Source organism: Chiloscyllium punctatum, chromosome 1, assembly GCF_047496795.1.
Source record: "Chiloscyllium punctatum isolate Juve2018m chromosome 1, sChiPun1.3, whole genome shotgun sequence".
Taxonomy (NCBI): domain Eukaryota; kingdom Metazoa; phylum Chordata; class Chondrichthyes; order Orectolobiformes; family Hemiscylliidae; genus Chiloscyllium; species Chiloscyllium punctatum.
This window is the reverse complement of record NC_092739.1, coordinates 5,011,295-5,026,441: the sequence shown is the minus strand read 5'-3', so window position 1 is coordinate 5,026,441 and position 15,147 is coordinate 5,011,295. Positions and strand designations below refer to the sequence as shown.

The window sequence follows — 15,147 nt, the reverse complement described above, 5'->3', positions numbered from 1 at the left end:
GGGTGTGACCCGGATGTTGGTGGTGGTTGGGTTGGATTGGGGGGGTGTGACCCGGATGTTGCTGGGGGTTGGGTTGGTGGGGTGTGACCCGGATGTTGGTGGTTGTCCGGGGGGTGTGAGACCCGGATGTTGTTGCTGCCTCTCCTGTTTCCGGCAGCCGTTTCAATGACCGCCGGGGGCCGGTCGGTGAGATAAACGGTGGGAAAAGCTGACGAACAGCCGGCAGGTAAGAGCGGGGCCCGGAGAGGTCGGTGTTGGAGGATGGCCCGGATACCCCCTTCCCGGGTGTCGGGCCGTCAGTGGTCAGTGTTGACCAGGGGCAGAGGAGTGAGTGGACCCCCCCGGGGTCCCGGAGGGGCAGGAGGTGTACCCCCGGGGCCGGGTTTAGGGCCTGGGCCGAGCTGTCAGGGAGCTGCCGCCTCTGTCCCCGCTCCCCGCCCGGGCCTCTGCCTACGTGTCCAGGCAGCACTGAGCAGCAACTGTTGGCTCTCGGCCTGAGCACCGCCTCCGTGGAAGATAGTGTCCGCATGGCTAGAGTTTAATAAGAACCGCGTTAAAGTTCTTCTCTAATGACTCCTCGGGCCAGTATATAAGTTCGGTGTTATTGGCTCCTGTAGTGCACTTCGTCAACTTTCCCAAGTTAAAGGGTTTATGTCAGTGTAACTCAACTTTTTCTTGTTACATTCAGAGCTTGTAGCATTTACTTTGCTGGTCTTGCTGAGAACTCGCGGGTGAGGCCCTTAATGAGGGACAGAGCTGTTAGGTTTTCAAAAGTGTGCACTTTCTTATTCAGGAAAAATCCAATTTATTGCTTAATTGATATTTTTACATTCAGGAGCATGGGTTTATCTGGGCTATGGATGCAGAACATGTATTTTAAAAAAGGAAAATATGTTTAGAAAGTAGCTTAGGTGACCATTGGCCCCCTTGGAGGATAACACTGAACTCATATGACACTGACAAGTGACAGAAACTTTGATACAAAAGTCTTCGTGGAATAGGCCATTTAATAAGTCTCAAGAATAGTGAAAAGTGGGTGGCAGTAGGAGAATTTAAAGCAGTCATGATCATAAAAGGAAACATATCTATGATCATAAGAGGCATAACAGCATTTAAGATGAATCTGGATATACAGGAATGGGCAGGGAGTAGAGGGATACAGATTCTTGGAAAATAGGTCACAGGTTTAGGTAGAGGATCTGGATCGGCACAGCTTGGAGGGCCAAAGAGCCTGTTCCTGTACTGTAATTTTCTTTTATTATACAAAGAAAACTTGCGTGATTAACTGCTAACAAGTGCCCTTGGTCTGAATAAAATATGCAGTTGTGAAGAAAGTGGGTGCATTGGTTGTAATCTTCAAAATTCTCTAGATTCTAGAATGTCCACAGCTGAGTGGAAAACTGCAAAGTTAACATCTCATCAAGAATGGAGGGAGACAGAAAACAGAACATTGTAGACCAGTTTGCTTAACATCTGTCATTGGGAAAATACTAACGTTCATCATCGAGCAGTAGTAGCCGAACATGGGGGAACCAAAATCATAATACAATCAAGCACAGTCAACATGGTTTTGAGAAAGGGAAACTGTACCTGACAAATTTATTAATGTTTTTGAGGTTTGATACAGGGGGTGTAGTGTATTTGGGTTTCCAAAATGCATTTGAAGTGCCACATAAAAGATTACTTCACAAGACGAAGTTCATCGTGTTGGAATGATCCATGATTAGAGGACTGACTGATTAACAGGTAATGAAGAATGAGGTTAAATGGGTAATTTTAAGTTGGTAGGCGGTGACTGTGGCGTGTCATTGGGATCAGTGCTGTAGTCACAACTATTTATGATCAATATTGATGGCTTGTTTGAAGGAAAGATTTTATTATCGCCAGATTTTCTGCTAATGTGAGGTACAAAAGCAAATTGTGAGGATACAAATGGTCAGTGAAAGGAGGGAATGATAAGATAAGAAAAAAGATAAGAAAATGAATGGGCAAAAATTTGATAGACTGAGTATAGTGTGTGGATGTGAGGTTGTCCACTTTGGCAAGAGGAATTGAAAAGTGAAGCACAATGCTGTAGTACAAAATCATCTAGATTTCCTTGTACAATACACAAAGCCAGCATGCAGGTCATAGAGATGTACAGCGCTCTACCACTTCCTTTGGCAGCTCATTCCATACATGCACCACCCTCTGCATGAAAAAGTTGTCCCCTCCGTTCCTTTTAAATCTTTCCTCTCTCAGTATTGAAGGAAATTGTGAAGGAAAATGCAGTGTTGGTTTTTATTGCAAAATGGGTGGGTATTAAAATAACTGCAACTGATTAACACATTGGTGAGACCACCCCGAGAGTACAGTGCATGGATTTGATCATTAAATTTTCAGAAGGTACATACTTGTGTTGGAATTATGTCAGAAGAACGTTCATTAGACTGATTTCTGAGACGAACGTAATGCCTTATAAATAAAGGTTGGGTAGGTTGGGCCTGTACTCATTGCAGTTTAGAAGAATGAGAAAGTTACAAAAACAAAGTTCTGAGGATTCTTGACAGAATAGATGTTAAGGAGGTGCCTCCTTAGGAGCGATGAGGAATCTAGAATTGGGGGCACAGTTTAAAAGAACAGAGCTGACAATGTCAGACAGATGAGAAATTTCTTGAATTGTTGATCTGTTGAATTCTCTTCCATGGAGAGAAGTGGAGGCTAGTTCATTGTTAGCCTTGTCTTGCAAATGTTCAGGGTTTTGATGTCCAAGGAGTTGAAAATGTAATGGAGAAGGCAGGAAAGTGGAGTTGATGCCACAGTCAGATTGGCTTTTGACTGATTGAATGGTGGAGTGGTTTTGATGGGCTGCACATTGTCCTACTTCTGTAGAATTAGCTTGCTCTTTGTTTTTCCCATACATTTCTCTTTATCAGGAATGCTCAACTATCTCTTAAGATTCTACAGCGAGAGTAATGATCAGAAATCTGATACTGTACTTCATCAGCCAAGTTACTTAAGTTAGGATCTGAAAATCGTTCTATTTCCTGTTTAAAGCATGGTGCATGTTAGGCTTTCCATAATTCATTTTTGAATATTGTTTGTTCCATTGAGAAAGACACTCTTCATCTTGTTCACATAACATTGCAAAAAAGCTTTGAACTTAGATCTTTCACTGTTTTTAAAATGAGAGAAAAAAATTTGTATTAACTCACAGAAATGTGTTTTTGGCAATACCAGCAATTACTGCCTATTCATAATTGCTCGTGAGAATGCGATGAGCACCTGCAGTGCAGGTCAGTTACAGTTTTTTTTTGTAAAACATTTTTGATTCAGTAGAGGCATTTCAGGCCTTTTGAGAAGGAGTGAAGATTACGTCGCATTGCTGTGGGTCACTAGATTAATGAAGTATGCTCCCTTCTCTAAGGGACATCAGTGAACCTTTGAAAGGGTTCAGAAAAGATTTACAATACTGTTGTGATTAGAGGATTTGAGCTATAGGGAGAGGCTGAATAGGCCGGGGCTTTTCTTCCTGGAACATTGGAGGTTGTGGGGTGACCTTATAGAGGTTTATAAAATCATGAGGGGCATGGATAGTGTGAATAGCTAAAGTGTTTTTTCCCAGGATAGAGGTGTCAAAAACTAGAGGTTATAGGTGTAAGGTGAGAGAGGAAAGCCTTAAAGGGACCTGACGGGTGGCTCTTTTCACGCAGAGGGTGGTGTGTGTATGGAATGAGCCGCCAGAGGACGTGGTGGAGGTGAGTATAATTTCAGCATTTAAAAGACGTTTGGATTGGTCCATGGTTAGGGAGGATTATGGCTGAAAATGTGTTGCTGGAAAAGCGCAGCATGTCAGGCAGCATCCAAGGAGCAGGAGAATCGATGTTTTGGGCATGAGCCCTTCTTTAGGCTCATGCCCGAAATGTCGATTCTCCTGCTCCTTGGATGCTGCCTGACCTGCTGCACTTTTCCAGCAACACATTTTCAGCTCTGATCTCCAGCATCTGCAGTCCTCACTTTCTCCTAGGGAGGATTATGCCAAATGTTGGCAAATGGGACGAGATCAGTTTAGGATGTCTGGTTGGTACAGCTGAGTTGGACCAAAGACTCTGTTTCCATGCACACATCGTGGTTTTACTGCTCTGGTTTTCAGAAAACCCATGCAGAACCCCTTGGTAGTTGTTCCATGACCTGTAAGACAGTTCATCTAAAACAAATTAAAACTGAAATTGCTGGAGAAACTCAGCAGATCTGGCCACGTCTGTGGAGGGAAAACAGTAAACATTTTCAGTCTGGTGATGACTCTTTAGAACTGTTTAGATCTCTAGTATCTGCAGTTCTTTGTTTTATTTTAGAGTTCATTTAAAATTTTACTTTTAACATATGTTTATACTACAAATTACAGCTTTTGAGATGTTTCATGTTTCTTATGAAATTAGTGCTGTTCTGTAATTCATTGCCATTTTCTGACTTTGTAACTTATGATAATTTATCAGTTAAAATAATAGCAGCTTTGGTATATCTTGACAGACGATGATCAAGGCTCCTTGCAATGCTGTGCATTTGGGAAATCCCCAGCTTATAACAGTTATTGACTCCTGATCGAATGGCTAGAGGTGTGAAACTTGGAGAGAGTGATTTGTTCCATTGTGGAATAAAACTAGTGTAATGTCAATACAATGCTAACAGATTTGTTGTTGTGTCTGAGTGGCTAGACATGCTATAAACTCACCTTACAGCTGATTTCACAGCACATGTTCTAGCAAGTGATTGACTAGGTACTGTAATGACTGATTCTGATCAATTATTACACTGTTTGTGAGCTTAAAAATCAGACGAGTTGAGATTTTAGCTGATTTAAGAGTGCAAACACTCTTTTCCTATGCTATTGGACCAATGGCTTTGTCAGTTTCAGGTCTACTGTCAAGGATTTTTGCACATGTTTTTAAATTAGCGTTGTCTTTGCTGACAGATTTACTTTCTTTTAACAATAACTAATCTTTGGACACATCCTAGCAACAGTATCTAGGATCTACGCACAATTGAGTAGTTCTGATGATAGAAATCTCAGTTTAACTTCCCTGTAATTTTACGAAAGACAAGTGAGCATTTTATTAGCTCCTTTTCTAATGGGGCCTTCAGTAATCTCAAACTACTTAGGACTAAGTGGTTAGTTATTATAGTGGCAGTGATCTTGTGTTGATGTAGCAATTGTGCCATAATTGGCATAGGTCACTGTCTTTATATCCTTATTATCCATGAGACTTTACCTATGGTATATTTAGCACATTTATATTGAGGTTTTGAACTCAAGCCCACACAGTACAAAGAAACCCATCGTTTATTGATCACAAACTAATTCAGACATTGTCTGTATGAATTTAATCTTGACCCAACATTTCAACCCTCAGAGTTTTACTTTTTGATGGTTTCACATGATTTCTTCTTGACTGTCAGTCTGTGATCTGTAAATGTCTTGTCTAATCTCTGCTATGCCTGTTTTAGCTTAATATTCTTTGCATCTGGATATAGTTTGATTGCTGCTGTGGACCTAAATATTAATACTGCGATATAGCTTGATTCTTTTCAGGCCTTTCTAATACTCACTACCCTCTACCAGTGTTAACTTTCTCCCCATTTATTACCTTGATGCCTCTTCTTGACTATTGCATCTCTTCTCCATTTTTTGCCTTGAGTAGTCTTTTATTCTGACAACGTTCCACATTTGAACTTCTTATTTCCGATGCCTATGGCTACACTTTGTCTCTGAGCAGTTTTCAAACAGGCACATTATTTTTTGTTAATTGACCTTGCATTCGGCTTTTTGAGCAATAGAAGAAAGGAGCTTTGTGATTTTTGTTTTGTGAGGTTGGAAGTGATTCTCAATTTTCAAACAAATATTCTTGCAAAACCAGTTTCTTGTTCCTTGCCTGATCATAGAAGGAAGATATTTGATTAAAATGAATTTACATATTCATCTGGTCTTGGCTTAGGCATGAGAGAACATAAGATATTAGAGCAGATTTAGGCTGTTTGACCCATCAAGTCTGCACCACCATGGCTGTGGTTTCTCAACCCTATTCTCCTGTCTTCTCCCAATAACCCTTGATCCCATTACTATTCAACAACCTATCTATGTCTTAAATACACACAATTACTTGGCCTCTGTAGCCCTCTGTCGTGTGTGTTACACAAATTCACCATCCTCTCGCTGAAGAAATTATTCCTCATTTCAGTTCCCAAGGGTCGTCCCTTCACTCTGAGACTATGCCCTCTGGTCCTTGTCTCTCCTACGAGTGGAAACACCTTCTCCATTTCCAATCTATCCAGGCCACTCAGTATTCTGTAAGTTTGATTCTTCCTCAGCGTTCTAAATTTCAAGAACAGACCAAGAATTCTCAACCACTCCTTGTATGATAAGCCCTCCATCCCCGACATCATTCTTGCAAAACTTCTTGTGGACTCCCTCACCCCAATGCTCGTGCATCCTTCCTTAGATATGAGGCCCAAAATTGCTCTCAATAATTCAAATGTGATCTAACCAGAGTCTTATACAGCCTCTGCATTCTAGCCCTTTTTAAATGAATGCTGACATTGCATTTGTCTTTCTAATTGCCAACTGAACCTGCATGTAACCTTAAGGGAATCCTAGACTAGAACTCTTCAGATTTCTGAAGAGTTTCCTGTTTAGAAAATTGTCTGTCTCTATTCTTCCTACCAAAGTGCTTAGCCTCATAATAGCCACATTATATTCCATCTGCCACTTCTTTGACCACTCTCCTAGTCTATCCCAGTTTTTCCTGCACCTTCCCCACTTCCTCAATACTACCTGTCCCTTTTAATACCATTCGCAAACTTAAAAACAATGCTCGAATAAGAAATTTTGTTTTAGAATTAGAATCCCTACAGTATGGAAACAGGTCCTTCTTCCCAACAAATCCAACCCTCTGAACAGTAACCCACTCAGACCTATTCCCCTATCCTATATTTGCCCCTGAGTATGCACCTAATCTACACATCCCTGAACACTACGGGCAATTTAGCATGGTCAATTCACCTGACCTGCACATCTTTGGATTGTGGGAGGAAACCAGAGCACCCAGAGGAAACTCTCAGACACAGACAGAATGTTCAAACTCCATGCAGACAGTCGCCTGAGGCTGGAATTGAACCCAGGTTCCGAGGCAGCAGTGCTAATCACGGAGCCACCATGCTAACAAAGATGGGGAGCATGAAAAGTTGGCAGCAGGCTTCAGGATTTTGAGATGAAGGACATAAGAAACAGAACCTGAAAATGTCCATATGACCCCTCCAGAATGCTCTACCATTCAGTATGACCATGGCTAATCTGCCTCACTCCATTTTCCTGCTTGCTGCCCATATGCCTTGATTTCCTGAGGTCTTAACTTTAAGAATGTTCAACAATGTAACATGCACGATTATGCAGTCTGGATAATTAGAAAGATTCACAACTGAGTGAAGAGGCAACTCCTCAACTCAGCTTTAAATGCTTAAATAACCCCTTATTTTGAAACTTTGTCCTTGTGCACTAGATTCCTCAGCCAGAGAAAAAGACCTTTTTGGAGGTGTCTGTCAAGTGCTGTAAGATTCACAACAACCAGAGCAAAATACTGTGGGTGCTGCGAATCTGAAACCAAAACCAAAACCAAAAGCATTGAGACACTCAGGTCTGGCAGCCACTGTGGAGAAAGAAACAGAGTTAATAGTTCAAGTCTAATATGACCTCTTCAGAACTGAAGGGGGCCAGCAAAATGAAGGGTTTAGTGCAGGAAAAGGTGGAGAGGAGCAGATAGAAGAGGGTGACAGAGATTAGAAATTATAGATATCACAACCAAAAGACAAAGTAGTGGTGTAGAGACGTGAGAATTCCAGAGCAGGCACTACTGGTAGAATCCAGGTCAGCTCTGCTGTAAACAAAACTCATAAGAACCAGACTCTGGTGGGAATGAAACGATGAAGGAAACAAAATGGAACATCGAGGTCATTGTCTATGTTTTTCGAGTCTGTAAAGAGCCTAAATGTAAAATGAGGTGTTATTGCTCCAACTTGCACAGCAGACCTGAGACAGTAATGGGAGAACAAGAGTAAGATGATGCATTAAAATGACGAAGTGGTTGGAAGCTCATGGTCATTTCGAGGCTCTGCTCACCACACTGGGGAAAATCCTCAGGTGAGAAAAAGGAAGACATCTTGGAAAGACGTCAGTGGGAGATTTGTAACAGATGTGGCAGAGACAAAAACTGGACCAGAGGATGGAGTCCTTGCAGAAACTGGATGTAAGCAAGTATTGTTGAGGTCAATGTGGGATTCATTTAATTTATCACTGGAAATGTGGGCAGAACTTGAGAAAAGGAAGATTGAAGATGATAGGGAGAAATTTGATGAAAAATTGATAAGTTCTCTTGCTCTGGATGACTGCTTGCAACCACATTGATGACATCCATGTACCGGAGAGGGAATTGTAGGTGGGAGCCTGATTGGGATTTTAGCAAGCAATGTTTCACAAATCCCAGTAATGAACAGGCCAAGTGAGGTCCTAAGTACCATGTTCACACCATCTATGTGGCTGATGTGAGAAATTAAAGGAGTAATTGTTCTATGAGAGAACAAATTCAGATGGGGAGAAGGGGGGTAGGGGGGAACTTTCTGCTTCAGTTCAGGAGATTAGCAGAAATCCCTCACTGTTCTGATTGGAGATTCATGTGGAATGGATTCAACATCCATAGTAAAGAGGAGGTGGGTAATGTCAGAAACAGGGGAGTACTTGAAATGCCATTGGGAATCAGAAGAAACACAAATGTCGGTAGGAAGTGATTGGACAGGGAAAGTAGTAAGGTCCATGGACAGGAACAGGATGAAACAGCATGGATTTATGATGGGGAAATGATGCTTGACAGATCTGTTGGAGTTCCATGAAGATGTAACTAGTGGAGTTAACGTGGTATATTTGGACTTTGAGAAAGCATTTGACAAAGTCCTGCATAAGAGTTTACTTGGCAAGATTAAAGTGCATGGGATTGGGGGAAGTGCATTGAGATGGGTAGAAAACTGATTGGCAGATAGGAAACAGTAGCAATTAATGATCCTTTCCAACTGAGGGGCAGTAACTAGTGGTGTGCCACAAGGATCAGTGTAGGATCCCCAGCTATTCGCAATATATTAATGATTTGGATGAGGGAACAAAATGTAACATTCCAAATTTTGCAGATGATACCAAGTTGGGTGGGAGGATGAACTGTGATGAGGATGCAGAGGTCTTTCAGCATGACCTGGACAGGTTGGGTGAGTGGGCACATCAGTGGCAGATGCAGTATAATTTGGATAAATGTGAGATTATTCACTTTGGAAGCCAAAACAAGAATACAGATTGCTACCGGAATGGCTACAAATAGGGAGAGAGAGGAGTGTGCAGTGAGACCTGGGTGTCCTTGTACATTAGTTGCTGATGCTAAGCATGCAGGAACAGCCAGCGGTAAAGAAGGCAAATAATGTGTTGGCCTTCATTGCGAGAGGTTTCGAGTACTGGAACAGGGATGTGTTGTTGGGCTGTTTCCAAATGCGAGGTCTTGCACTTTGGCAAAAAGAATAAAAGCACAGACTACTTTCTAAACGGTGAGAAAATTCGTAAAGCCAAAGTACAAAGGGATCTGGGAGTGCTAGTCGAGGATTCTCTAAAGGTCAACATGCAGGTTGAGTCAGTGATTTAAGAAAGCGAATGCAATGTTGTCACTTATCTCCAGAGGGTCGGTTGTGCTACTGAGACTGTTTTAAAGCTCTGGTTAGGCCCCATTTGGAGTACTGTGTCCAGTTTTGGTCCCCACACCTCAGGTAGGACATACTAGCACTGGAACGTGTCCAGCGGAGATTCACACGGATGATCCCTGGAATGGTTGGTCTAACATATGAGGAACAGCTGAGGATCCTGGGATTGTATTCATTGGAGTTTAGAAGATTAAGGGGAGACTTAATAGAGACGTACAAGATAATACATGGCTTGGAAAGGGTGGATGCTAGGAAATTGTTTCCGTTAGGTGAGGAGACTAGGACCCGTGGACACAGCCTTAAAATTAGAGGGGGTAAATTCAGAACAGAAATGCGGAGACATTTCTTCAGCCAGAGTGTTGAGCCTGTGGAATTCATTACCACAGGAAGTAGTTGATGCCAAAACATTGAATAAATTTAAGCGGTGCCTCAATATAGCCCTTGGGGTAAATGGGATCCAAGGTTATGGGAAGAAAGTAGGATTAGGCAATTGAGCTAGATGATCAGCCATGATTGTGATGAATGGCTGAGCAGGCTCAAAGGGCCGAATGGCTGCTTCCTGCTCCTATCTTCTAAGTTTCTATGAAACAATGAGTCTCCTGGGAAGTCCTGTCTGTGGATTTTAGGAAGAAGGTTGAAATGGGCTTCATGAGATTGGGAGAAAGAGAGGACTGCAGCTGCTGGAAATCAGAGTTGAGAGTATGGTGCTGGAAAAGCACAGCAGGTCAGGAAGCATTCAAAGAGCAGGAGAATCAATGTTTCAGGCATAAGCCCTTCATCAGGACTGCTCCTTGGATGCTGCCTGACCTGCTGTGCTTTTCCAGTACTCCACTCTTGACTTTGAAATTGGGAAATGTGGGAAGTTGTGGAAGGAAGATCTTCGGAGGAGCTGAGGGCAGTAACAGTTCTGACTTCAATAACTCAATGTTCAGTGGTAGTGCCATGGGGGCGATGGGACGGTGTATCTGAGAGTTGGCTCTCAAAGTAGAGTTCAGAATGTCAGATGATAACATTTTTGTCAGTAGTTTTGATAATAAAGTTAGAGTTAGACCTGAATGAATGGAGTGCAGCAAATTCAGAGGGAGACGGGTTATTGTGTGAGAGGAGTACAGAAATTTAGGCCAATGCCATGTTGACAGTTCTTCATGAGAAGATCAAAAGTGGCTAAGAGACCAGAGGAAGAAGTCCAGATGGAAGGAGCCTATTGGCGATGGGTGAAAGTGTCTGTTGAGCTGGGGAGCATTCTGCTTAAAGATGGCCTTATGGAAGAAGAGTTCAGTTTTGCACTGGGCCTGAAATTTTTTGAGTTAGAGCATCAGGAGATAAAATCAAACTGGAGTCCTTTGCTGAGCCCAGATAATTTTAGGTCAGAACAGAAGATCAGAGAGTATTGTGAATACATGACAAGAGGTGGAATTAGAAGATGGGGTTGAGCTCTAAGGATACTGAATGGGAGGAAGCATCTGGAGTGGCATTGGTACCTGTACCATGTTAAGGAATGCAAGGTCCAACACCAGCTCCCAAAAGCATTCATAATAGGGATCCTCTTCTCACTTTGTGCTTTTTAGTCTTAGCATTTACCAGATATTTTTGCAATGATCCCAGAAATAAATGCACCAGTCCTCCCCTCTTCTGTCTCCTATGTTCAGCACTATCATTCCTTTCCAAAAGCATAGGTTTGACACTGGCACTGCTTTTAATCGCATCTTTATTTAATTCACAGCATTTTGTGCATGCTTCATGTACCCCTTAACTACCTTTGACATTCTATACCCTAAGCACATTTTCTAGGTCAAGAAACAGTTTATATGAATTTCACCCAACTTAAGTAGCCATATTTACTCATGATCCCTTTGAGTTGGGAGAATAAAATGCAGTGGATATGAACATATTGCTGACTATCTCTTCTCTCCACAAGTGCAACCTGTACATCTCTTGCACCATTTACTCACTTGCCCATTCTGACTGTTCCTTCTGAGGCCTCTTTAAGCTTTGTTGAAGGCCAAGGAGATTTTTTTTTAATCACCCAGTTGAGAAAAGTTAGGGACATGACCACTGCACTTCAAGAGCTCTAAACAATTCTGTTAGCTGCTGGACAGTAAACCGGCCTGAATATTGACTTTAATTAAACCTTTAACTGTATTCTCCATTTCCTTTTTAGCTGACAGTATTTGTGGTATGAGATAGAGATGTGCTGCTGGTATCTTGCATCAGGAGAAACAAATTGGTCTTGGGTTGTGAGTTTCTGCTGGACATGCAGGCTGCACAGTCATATTGACTTGCTTTTTTGTTCTTATTCAGACTTTGTTTTTGGAACCTGTTTGCTTTGCAGTTTTTCTACTTTAATTACTCTCTTTGTTATAGCTCCACACCATTTCATTTATTAATGCATTTTCTGTATTGTAGGTTTCTCATTATGTTTCCTGATTGTTTCATGAATATCACTTTACCCATTTAACTATCTCATGTTTCCCACTTAAATGCTTGTCATTCTATCTCTTGGTCTACCTGCGACTCTGTTTTTGGCCCTCCCCTTTGTGTTCATTTTAAAATTGTTTATTAATGTTATCTTCCAGTTTTGACGGTCTATACCTGAACCACCAACTTGTTTATATCGATGACTCTCCTAAACATTTTCTGACCTTGATTTTGTTTTGGATTTCCAACTGTAGTTTTCTTGCAATTTTTATGATTGTGAACAACCAATTCTTAGCATTGTGTTCCATGTTTGTCCTAGTGAAGGGAATTCGTGTGTGCAGTTTCCTCCTTCCTTTTAGAATTTTCATGTGAGATATTGCTTTTCAATTTTATTTTCCTTGTGGGAAGGACCCTCTTCATTCGTTCAAATTAGAATTTCATTCGCTTGGTTTAAGACAAGTTTCAGCTACTGATGGTTGAGAGTTCTGATCATTTAGGGCACATTTACATGAAAAATTGAGTTGGTGTAGTAATTTCTGCTTTGGACTAGTCCAAAATTAGCCTTTGAATCTACAGTCAAAGGCATAATTTGATATAAGCCTGGATTGATGTGCATCAAAGCTCCTTGGCACAAGATTTTGTGATTGCTTTGATTTTCCATCATGTGGCATGTCAATTGAGTGTGATGTTAATCTTAGAGTACATAGCTTTCAAGATCCATTTGATCTCCTAGAGTTTGTACAGCTATAGTCAGATGTACAGCATAGGAACAGACCCTTCGGTCCAACTCGTCCTTGCCGACCAGATATCCTAACCTAATCTAGTCCCATTTGCCAGCACCCGGCCCATATCCCTCTAAACCCTCCCTATTCATATACCCATCCAGATGCCTTTTCAATGTTGTAATTGTACCAGCCTCCACCATTCTCTATGGCAGCTCATTCCATACACATACCACCCTCTGCATGAAAACGTTGCTCCATAGGTCCCTTTTAAATTTTCCCCCCTCACTCTAAACCTATGCCCTCTAGTTCTGGACTCACCCCAAGGAAAAGGCCTTGTCTATTTACCCTATCCATGCTCCTCATTTTATAAATCTCTATAAAGGTGACCCCTCAGTCTCTGATGCTCCAGGGAAAAAAGCCCCAGTCTATTTATTCAGCCTCCCCCTGTAGCTCTCATTCTCCAATCCTGGCACTATCCTTGTAAACCTTCTCTGAACCCTTACAAGTTTCACGCATCCTTCTGATAGGTCACAGTCGCAGTGGTTTGGAGTCTGTTTTCAGAATAAAGGCAATTTAAACATAACAGATGTCAGCTTTATTAGCTTAGTGTAAGAAGTTTAATATATTTAATGTACACAACACTATTGAGTTTAATGTACAAAGTCCAATGTAATTTTGGAATGCTTACCAATGTTTTTGCAGTTACTTTCCTCATATTTTTTGTTAGGCTACTGTCTGATGCAGTTTCTAGATTTTGGTCACCTATTAAAGAATAGTTTCAGGCCAAGGATGTACTCCGTGGTACAGGGATCCAATTCTTCTTGGAAACGCCTGTTGAATTAAATGTATTATACTCTATTAAAGTGTATTTGGTTATGTGACTTCCTTTTCTTTTGACATTGATACACACCTAATGAGTACTAATTCACTTGTTTTTTTTTGCCTGTTATTTTTGTGAGGAGGGTGAAAAGATGATTGTGTGGTTTTAGCAGACAGAATAATAGTGATTGCAAAGAAAAGGCAGACAGAATTCTGGCAGCCTCTTAAATCTGCGGAAATGCTACAAGTTATGTATTTATAATGTGTTTCGTAGGTGTGTGATAACAGGACCAAGTTTCTGGTTGAGGTGAGAAACTGATCCAACTGTGATAGGGATTTTAGAATGTATTTTAATCTTGCCCTAAATTCTCCCATCCCCTCCTTGTCCTTCGGCAAGTTGACGTAGACATTGTCAGTAGTAACTTGTGATTTCTTTGCAGTGGAAAGAAAGGAAATCTATTCAAATTCTGAAAAATACTTTCTTGTATCTTGCACATTTGACAACTCTGATAAGTATTTTTTTCCTGTCAGCACTCAGTCTGCAAAGAGCAGGTTAAAATGCCGAAGGCGATGGTTAAAATCAACACTTTGCTCACAGGCAATATGCATGGTTTCAGTGGGAGGAGAAAGTATAAACCTGACCTCCTAATTAGCAACCCAATGAAAATTTCTATTCCACCTACATTGTTGCATCTTAACATCAGTGACCTGGTTAAAACTAAAAATCATAAACACAAGGTTATAGTCCAACAGGTTTATTTGGAAGTACTAGCTTTCGGAACTCTGTTCCTTCGTCAGGTACCAGATAGCTAGTACTTCCAAATAACCTGTTGGACTATAACCTTGTGTTTATGATTTTTAACTTTGTCCACCCCACTCCAACACCAGCACCTCCACATTATGGTTAAAACTACTGTTCATTTATCTTCTGCTTTTCTTTCCCCCAGAAAATAGCCCTCATTACACTGAGAATAGGTAAAAACAATGACTGCAGATGCTGGAGTAGAGTGATGCTGGAAAAGCACAGCAGTTCAGGCAGCATCCGAGGAGCAGGAAAATCGACGTTTCGGGCAAAAGCCCTTCATCAGGAATACAGGCAGAGTGCCTGAAGGGTGGAGAGATAAGTGAGAGGAGGGTGGGGAGAAAGTAGCAAAGAGTACAATAGTGAGTGGGGGTGGGGATGAAGGTGATAGGTCGGGGGGAGGAAGGGGGAAGGTAGCAAAGAGTACAATGGGTGGATGGGATGAAGGTGATAGGTCAGAGAGAAGGGTGGAGTGGATAGGTGGAAAAGAAGATAGGCCGGTAGGACAGGTCATGGGGACGGTGCTGTGCTGGAAGTTTGGAACTGGGGTGGGGTGGGGGAAGGGGAAATGAGGAAACTAGTGAAGTCCACATTGACCAATAGAACAAAGAAACAGCATGT

At 41.7% G+C, this 15,147-nt stretch overlaps 1 protein-coding gene across 4 annotated transcripts in view; it reads left to right on the top strand.

The window, feature by feature from the left end:
• Positions 1-67: 67 nt before the first annotated feature.
• arfip1 (ADP-ribosylation factor interacting protein 1 (arfaptin 1)) overlaps positions 68-15,147 on the top strand; it is a 204,091-nt gene continuing 189,011 nt past the window's right edge. For 3 of the 4 annotated variants that reach the window (XM_072592009.1, XM_072591711.1, XM_072591003.1), the window contains exon 1: positions 96-226. The gene's annotated coding sequence lies outside the window, so the exon portion shown is untranslated. Of the gene's footprint in view, positions 227-15,147 lie in introns of all 4 variants that reach the window. The other variant, XM_072592857.1, reaches the window with a different exon arrangement.